This window comes from Triturus cristatus, chromosome 2_2, assembly GCF_964204655.1.
Source record: "Triturus cristatus chromosome 2_2, aTriCri1.1, whole genome shotgun sequence".
Lineage (NCBI taxonomy): Eukaryota > Metazoa > Chordata > Amphibia > Caudata > Salamandridae > Triturus > Triturus cristatus.
Window position 1 is genome coordinate 868,046,849 of NC_140582.1, and position 7,941 is coordinate 868,054,789.

Below are 7,941 nucleotides of genomic sequence, written 5' to 3' on the forward strand. Positions count from 1 at the left end.
GAGAGCCCGGTCAAAACTGGCACCATGCTCTCTCCACAATACCAGGTATGTAGAGGTATGAGGCAGGGATGCCCGCTGTCCCCATTGCTGTTCGCACTGACCACTGAGACTCTCATTGAGCTCTTTAGACAGGAGGGCCGGGGCTCTGGCGTAATGGTTGAGGGACAAGAACATGTTATCTCCCTCTACATGGACAATATACTCCTTTACCTGAGAGATGGACCTATGTGTTGCAAGAGCATTGGAACTCTTACAGGATTTTGAGGTGGTGTTTGGCCTTCAGGTCAATAAAACCAAGATCCATATATTTCCTATATCCCCTGGTGCAGAACAGCCGTCTGGCCTTCCTTCAAACCTGATGTGGTAACCTATCTCCTTTCAATATCTGGGAATCCAGATTTTTCATACATTGGAAGACCTCCGAGAAGACAATTTGAGGAAAGCTTTCAGTTCCCTGAGGTCTTGTGTTCCCTTCTGACACTCACTTAAACTGCTCATTATGGCTCAGATATTGGTCTCTAAAATGGTCTTTCTCCCGAGGCTCCTACATTTTTTCACAAACTTGCCTGTGCAAGTGCCGGTCTTGGGGGTTTAAGTAACTGGATACTTTTTTACGTGACTTGATGTAGGACAGTGGCCATCAGAGGGTGTCACTGGCTCTCCTTCAGCTTCCCCTGAGGAGGGAGGTTTAGTTGTCCCAGATTTTTAACTGTATTTTTTGGCTTTCCAACTTCAGTGGCTTACTCTGTGACTTGACGGAGCTAATCAGGGCAAGCTGGGGGTAACTAGGCTGTCGGCCCACATGGAATCTTGATTGGTGAAACTGCTTTGTCCAGCCGGGGATTATCTAGCATCTGGGGGCCTGTTATCCGCGGCATAGAAATGTTGGCGCAGATGCATCCTAAAGACTATGGGAATACTATTGTATGCACTGGCATTGCCCCTGGTGAGGCTTCCTCATGGTGAACCCCTCTCATGTTTTACTGTTGGTCAACTGTCAGCGTGGAGAGACACTGGGTTGATTACGGTCAGAGACCGCTATCAGCAAGGCACCTTACTACCATTAGAGGACTTAATGGGGTATTATAACTTGCCGTCGGGCCAGTTTCTTATGTACGAGGCATTGAAGCGTGCGTTCAGGGACCTGTGGGCGGGAAGTGGGAGTAACCCAAGACTCATGCTGTGTTGCAGTTGTTGGTCTCAATGGGTGCAACTAGACACCTGGTGACCTGGTTCTACCGATTTCGCTCAGCAATGGTTTGCGGCCCCTTAACTACTTTGTGGGATGGATGGGAAGCTAACGGACCTGAGTGGAGGAGAACATTAGCTTCCTCCATAAAAAATCTACAGGAACACTAGGTTGAAATACCTCCAATGTCCACATGACATATATGACACTGCATAAAACCCAGGTCGATTATGGAAATGAGCCCCACCCCTGTCCTAGACGTGGACACTTAGATGATAATTTTGCTCATATGGTGTGGTATTGTCCCTGACTGCAACCCTATTGGGAGGCAGTACTGGCTGCCCTGGAATCTGCACTTGGGCTTCCTCCCCCTTGTTCATTGGAGGCTTGTGTTCTGGAGCTACTCCTATGGTTTTAAAGATCTGGCCCTAGCGTTAGCTATAAGGTGTAGAGTTATGACCTGGAAATCAGCAGTAGGACCAAGGGTTCAAACTTGGGGGACGGATGTGACCCAGTGGGCAGGAGCTGAGGAGAGGGCACTGGTGAGGGAGGGGGCTAGATGGGTGAGGATTTGCCCTATGGTGGGTTTATGGACTGAGGAGTTGGTGGCTTGGAAACACCCAGAGCATGGCCCTGGTGGAGACCGTTAGGTGAGCAATGATTTGCTTGGAGAGGGGGAGGTTGAGGCACCAGAGGCAGTTGGGAGAAGAGCTTGGGGGCTCCCTAGGCCCCCAGCTTGGTATACTATTCAGATGTAGCAAACGGAGGAGTGCAGATCCCCTCATGCAACATACAGGACAGACGGTGCAGTCTTGGCCAGAGCAGGTTTCTTTTATAACACCGGGTGAGAACTGCCCAGTGGTGGCACCATCCCCTCCCCCACCTGCCCCCCTGATAATCAGTGTTCGCTGCCCACCTATATTAGAGGTCGGCAGCGTGAATCTGATTGGGTCCTTCACTTGTGCATGTTTAACCTGTTTTTTTGTATTTTTGTTTTCCCTTTATTTCCTCATTACCTGTTATATGGTTGGCAACTCATTTGTCTCTGAATGCTATAGTACTTTTTTCATTGTACTGTCTACATACCCCCCTTCATAAACGCAAAGCGATATCTCCTGAGAACAGTAATTGTGTTGTTTGATGGTAACATCAGGTACGACCAGAATAGAGTGTTAATAATTGAAAATAAGTCTATACTATGCTTCAGATGGTCTATTATTCCATGACATACTGCTGTAATTTGTAAAAGTACAAAATGCCTATAAACAGAACTTTAAAAAAAAACAAGAACAGGGGCAGGGTTTTTTGTCTGGCATCATGTTATGGCTGTCCACTTGGCTTAAACCTGAGCTGGAACAGGATGTTTGTAAAGGACAGCATGATTCTAGACCACACCCATCGGATACCATGACTCCGCTAGGTTAAGTTAAGTTTTTTAAAGTTAGGCCGCCTTGCCCTTTAAAACGACACTGAGAGTATTGTTGAAATACCTTCATTAGTCATCAATGTGATCCGAGACAGACTTGCTCTGTCGAAATCATCTCTAAGATCATATGCACTCTTAAAGGGTATGTCAGTTGAGCAATATCTTTTATATGAAATGTCTAATTCTTATTGTTTTTTGTTAACACGCTTTTGGCTAAATATGTTCCACTTTTTATTGTGTGTACCCAAGGGTTGGACTATTGTTACTCGGCGTCCTAACAAGACACTCTGCACTTTGTTCTGATCTGCCCTATTTATAAACAATTGAGATTACGTTCTTTAAAGCCTCTCTTCGTAGGAAGGAATTTGACCCAAATCAGGCCTGCTGTATTGGATGAGCAGCTACTTAGTGGGGCACAGATTTGTTGGTTTGCAGTTTGTGTTTTAAATTGAGCTGTTAGACTAAGGAACTCTGAGCCAGATGTACGACCCTAAATTGCATGCGCAACGGGCCATGTACAATTCCTAAATAACGAGTCGGAATTTATTTGCGACTTGCTATTTAGGAAATGCGAGTCGCTATTAGGAAGGGGCGTTCCCTTGCTAATAGCGTCCGCAAAGCAATCTATGAATGTTTTGTGACCGCAATTTTGGTCGCAAAACACTCGCAAATTAGCCCCCTCTTCAAGGGGGTGGTAATGCAGTCGCAATTTGGAAGGGGTCCCCAGGGGACCCCTTCCACTTCGTGACTGTCTCTAAAAATATTTTTTAAGGGCAGGCAGTGGTCCCAGGGACCACTACCTGCCCTTAAAAAATGCATCCCGTTTTCCTTTAAGTAAAACGGGCTGCATTAAAAAAAAAACTGCTTTATTTAAAAGCAGTCCCAGACATGGTGGTCTGCTAAACCCAGCAGGCCACCATCCCTGTGAGGGCCTGTCATTCCCAATGGGCTCACAAACTGCGAGAGGCTCATTAATATTCATGAGCCTCGCAATTTGCTGTCCCATTGGAAATCACAAACAGTGTTAAACACACTGTTGAACATGCCAAATAGCACCTCGCAAATTGCGAGTCACAAATGAGTCGCAGTTTGGGAGGCGCTAATTTGCAGGTCGTACAACTGGCCCTCTATGCTTATTGTCTGATGTACTGTTCTTATCAAATTGCCTGTATGTTTCACAGGCTTTTATTTGTATTTAGACTTTCATAGTTTTAGAATTTTAAATCATATAAAGTATTTGATGATGATGATTAAATATAAAAATAAGTCTTTGAATGGAATCTGTAGCTGGTACAGGTCAAAGGCTGTATATTAAAGTGCATAATCCATACTTTGACATTTCTGAGGTGCCAGTTACAGCCTGAGCAGTGACAATGCAGTTTTGGGCCTAGACATTGAAGAAAATGCTATTTCTAAAGTTACACATGTTCCTCTGCTAAATATTGAGAGCCTTACCCTGTGGGCAGCAAGCTGTGCTTAGATCGCACTTATCTAATATTTAAAGTCAGGTTTTTTAACCTGTCAAAATGATTATTTGGGAGGGTTTGTGCAGCAGGGTTCAAGCACCTGCTGTCAGGCTCCACAGGGCATCCCGAAGCCATGTTTCACTGCACTCTAGTGGATACCACAATATGTAGCTTTAACTTTCAATGCCATAGGTGTAATCAGGGATTAGCTCAGTTCCTCTTGCTCTATGAGTCAGAGCAGATACACTGTGCACTATGCAGCAGTTTCCCAGTGTGCAGAGTCTAAAAACCATGCAACGGAATTCAGCCAATAATGGGGATGACCACATTAAAAGGGGCATTTTCTCATAGTCACTTCCATTCACTTTTACTCATTACCATTGCCACATTTTTGCACTTATTTTCAGTTTCACTCTCATGCCCTCATTATGACTTAGTATCAGTTACATCACTCACACTCACTTAATCTCTCCCACCTCACCAGCCTCTGACTCTCACTTAATTTTACTCTCTCACACACACACACACACACACACACGCACAAACAAAATCTCTCACACTCTCACCTCCATGGGCACATAGCATTTGTGTAATATATTTTTTAACTTACCTTCATTACTCTGCACCTCTTCTCAAATGCTGGGTACTCCATGGAAGTATTTTGGAGAGAAATTTGAGCATGTGGTTTGAGGTAGAGCACACCAGCACTCATTTTTGGGGGCCGACGCTTATTGTATCTCAGCAAACTTTGTTCTAGAGCAAGACCAAGAAAAGCATAAATGAGGGGTAAGGAAGCGAAAGATGGAAAAACAATGACAAAGGGAGAAAGCAGGAATGAAAAACTGCAAGAATTATATAAAGGGGCAAGTAATGTCTGGCGGTGGATTATGGAGGTTTGAAGTGGAATCAGGGCTGTGCTGCCTTGACATTCGGCAATTTTGGCATTCATCTGCACTGGCTGCAGGCTTTTGAAGAACATTTTGGGTCCTGTGTAGGAAAGTGGGTTTCTGTTGAAGTAACCCCCCCACCCTTTTTTCCAGATTTCTGATGCACTTTGAATAAGTGTGCCTCAGTCCCTGCTAATCAGGTTCCCAGGGCCTGTGCTTTTTTACGAAAACTGTACCTTTGGTTTCACAATTGCACACCTCTGGCCCACATCTAAGTCCATTGTAAAAGGTACCGGTGGTACCAAGGTCCTTGTGACCAGAGAGGGTCCCTTAGGGCTGCAGCATGGATTGTGCCACCCTAAAGGACCACACACATACACACTGCCATTGCAGGCTATGTGTTTTGGTGAAGCTAAAGTAAACAAGCATTGGCATAGCCAATAGGTCTCGCCTTTGGGACCTTATAAGCGTTTAGCTGTGCAACAGTTGCATAACTAAATACTTATAAGGTCCCAAAAGCGAGACCTATTGGCTATGCAAAACGGCCGTGCGGCCGCGAAAGTGAAAGTGATCGCGATCAAACATCAAAGCGGTAAAGCGCGGCGCCCGCGCACATGCACTGTAGCTCTAGGCTGGCCTGGAAGCACTTTTTGGAGCCCTCTCAATAAGTCTCGCCAGACCAGCGCATGCGCTGGGTCAGGCGAGACCTAAAAAGCCGACAAGGCACACATTCCTGGGTGCCATGCCTACATACCACTGCCTGTGGCATAGGTAAGTCATCCCTCTGGCAGGCCTTACAGCCCTAAGGCAGGGTGCACTATACCACAGGCAAGGGCATAACTGCATGAGCAGTATGCCCCTACAATGTCTGATACCATTCTTAGACACTGTAAGTGCAGTGAGGCCATTTTGAGTACATGGGCTGGGTGTTTGTCAGCTCGAACTCCACAGCTCCATGATGGCTTTACTGGAGACCGAGAAGTTTGGTATCAACCTTCTCAGCATAATAAACCCATAATGATGCCAGTGTTGGATTTATTATAAAGCACACTCAGAGGGCATCTTAGAGATGCCCCCTGAAAAACGACCAGCGTCTAGTGTATTGACTGACTGGTCTCTGCAAGCCAGCCACCTCATGGGGTGAGAGCCTGTGTGCTCTCGGAGATCAGAAACAAAGCCTGCCCAGGGTCAAGGTGCTTCACACCTCCCCCTTGCAGGAACAGCAGCACTTGCCGGAGAGCATCAAAGGCTCTCAACTTGTGTTATGCTGATTTGGGCAGCTCCAACTAATGGACATGCTCACCCCCCTGTCCAAGCCCCACCTGGCTAGGACAGGCGGGAAAATTAGCAAGCAGAGTGAGACTGTCCACCTTCGTCTGGCACACCCCTAGGGTGGCCAGGAGCAGAGGTGAGCCCCTCTCTTGAGAATTATCCATCTTGGGTTGGAAAATTAGGACCAATAGGAATAGGGATGCGCTCCTTTCCCCAGAGGGAGGGGGACTCAAAGGTTGTAATTACCCTAGGGGACAGTAGCCATTCGGTACTGCCCCCAACCTCAGTAACGCCCTTAAATTTAGTATTTAAGGGCTTCCCTGAACCTTGTTCCTCAGATTCGATGAACCATGAATAAAAAGGACCAAAGATCCGTGCAGCAGGGGAGAAGAAGACAACTGACTTGGCCCCAGCCCTACCGGCCTGCCTCCTCTTCCAGCGACCCTGCTCTAAGAAACAGATGGGCCCACAGCCAGCAACCTCTAAAGAACCCCAGGGACCTCAACTGTCTTCAACAAAGATTCTTGTCTCCTGTGGACACTGGATTTCTCCAGCAAAAAACCAACCCAAGGACTCCAGATCCAGCCGGATCCACGACACGTCCGCCGCTGAGTCCAGGTTGCCCAGCAACCCAGTGAAGTCTTCTTGGTGATCCTGACCTGGAAACCAGCATTGGACGACCTCTCCTGACCTTCCTCACGGCACCTGCAGCCTCAACCTGGAGGATCCCCCCAAACGCGACCGGATCTGGTGAGAAAAACCTGATGCCTAAAGACACCCCAGCATCCGCTGTCCCCAGGCCTAGGAGTGCCCAACTGATGATGTCCCAGCATCCTGTCACTATCCAACTTACCTCTCTAGTCATTGGATTCCTTCAACCAGCCTTCCAAACCGAGCCTGCAGCCCTTTTCCCTAACCAAGGATCTCCATTGGTTTCTACAGGGCACCAACACCTCCTTTGCACTCTTCACCCGGCCGCCCTTGTGCCACTGGTCGTGCAGTCTTAGTGCTCTTTGGTGGCCCCTCCAGTGGTGATGTTAATCCAGAGGCCTGTGTCCCTGAAACGCATGTACTTACCTGTAACCGGTGCCTCTTCAAGATGCCCCCAGCCTCCATAAGATAACATCGGGCCCAGTGACCTCTGCACCTGGCCGACCCAGTGCCGCTGGTGGTGCAGTACCTACCTTGGTCTGACCCATGCCCAGTGTTGACCTAAACCCCTGGAGACTGAAACCTAAAACTGTTTACTTTCCTGCAAGTTACTCACCTTTCTTTCCTCCCATAGGATTTCATTGGTCTCTCACTTTATTGTACTAAATGTGATTCTAAATACCAAGTGGCAGATTTACAAGCCCCTAGCAACAATTTTGCGTCGCCGTTGAGTCACTTTTGTGATGCAGCGGCGGCATAAACAATGTGGCCATATACAACATGACGCATCTAGGGAGATGTGTCACATTATAAAGCCCTGCGTCACATTATGCCTGCGTCAGGTATAATGTATGCAGAGTCGGCCTTCCCACGCAGGAAAGCTTTGTAAAAGTGATGCAGTGAAATCTACAAGATTTCACTGCGCCACTTCTAGGCCGCCACTGCCTCAAAACCTTACGCCTGCTTGAAGCAGGCATAAGGAGTGACACAGTACAATAAGTATAGGCCTCAACCTGCAATTCTGGAGTTGTGTTTTGGTTGCGACATGAC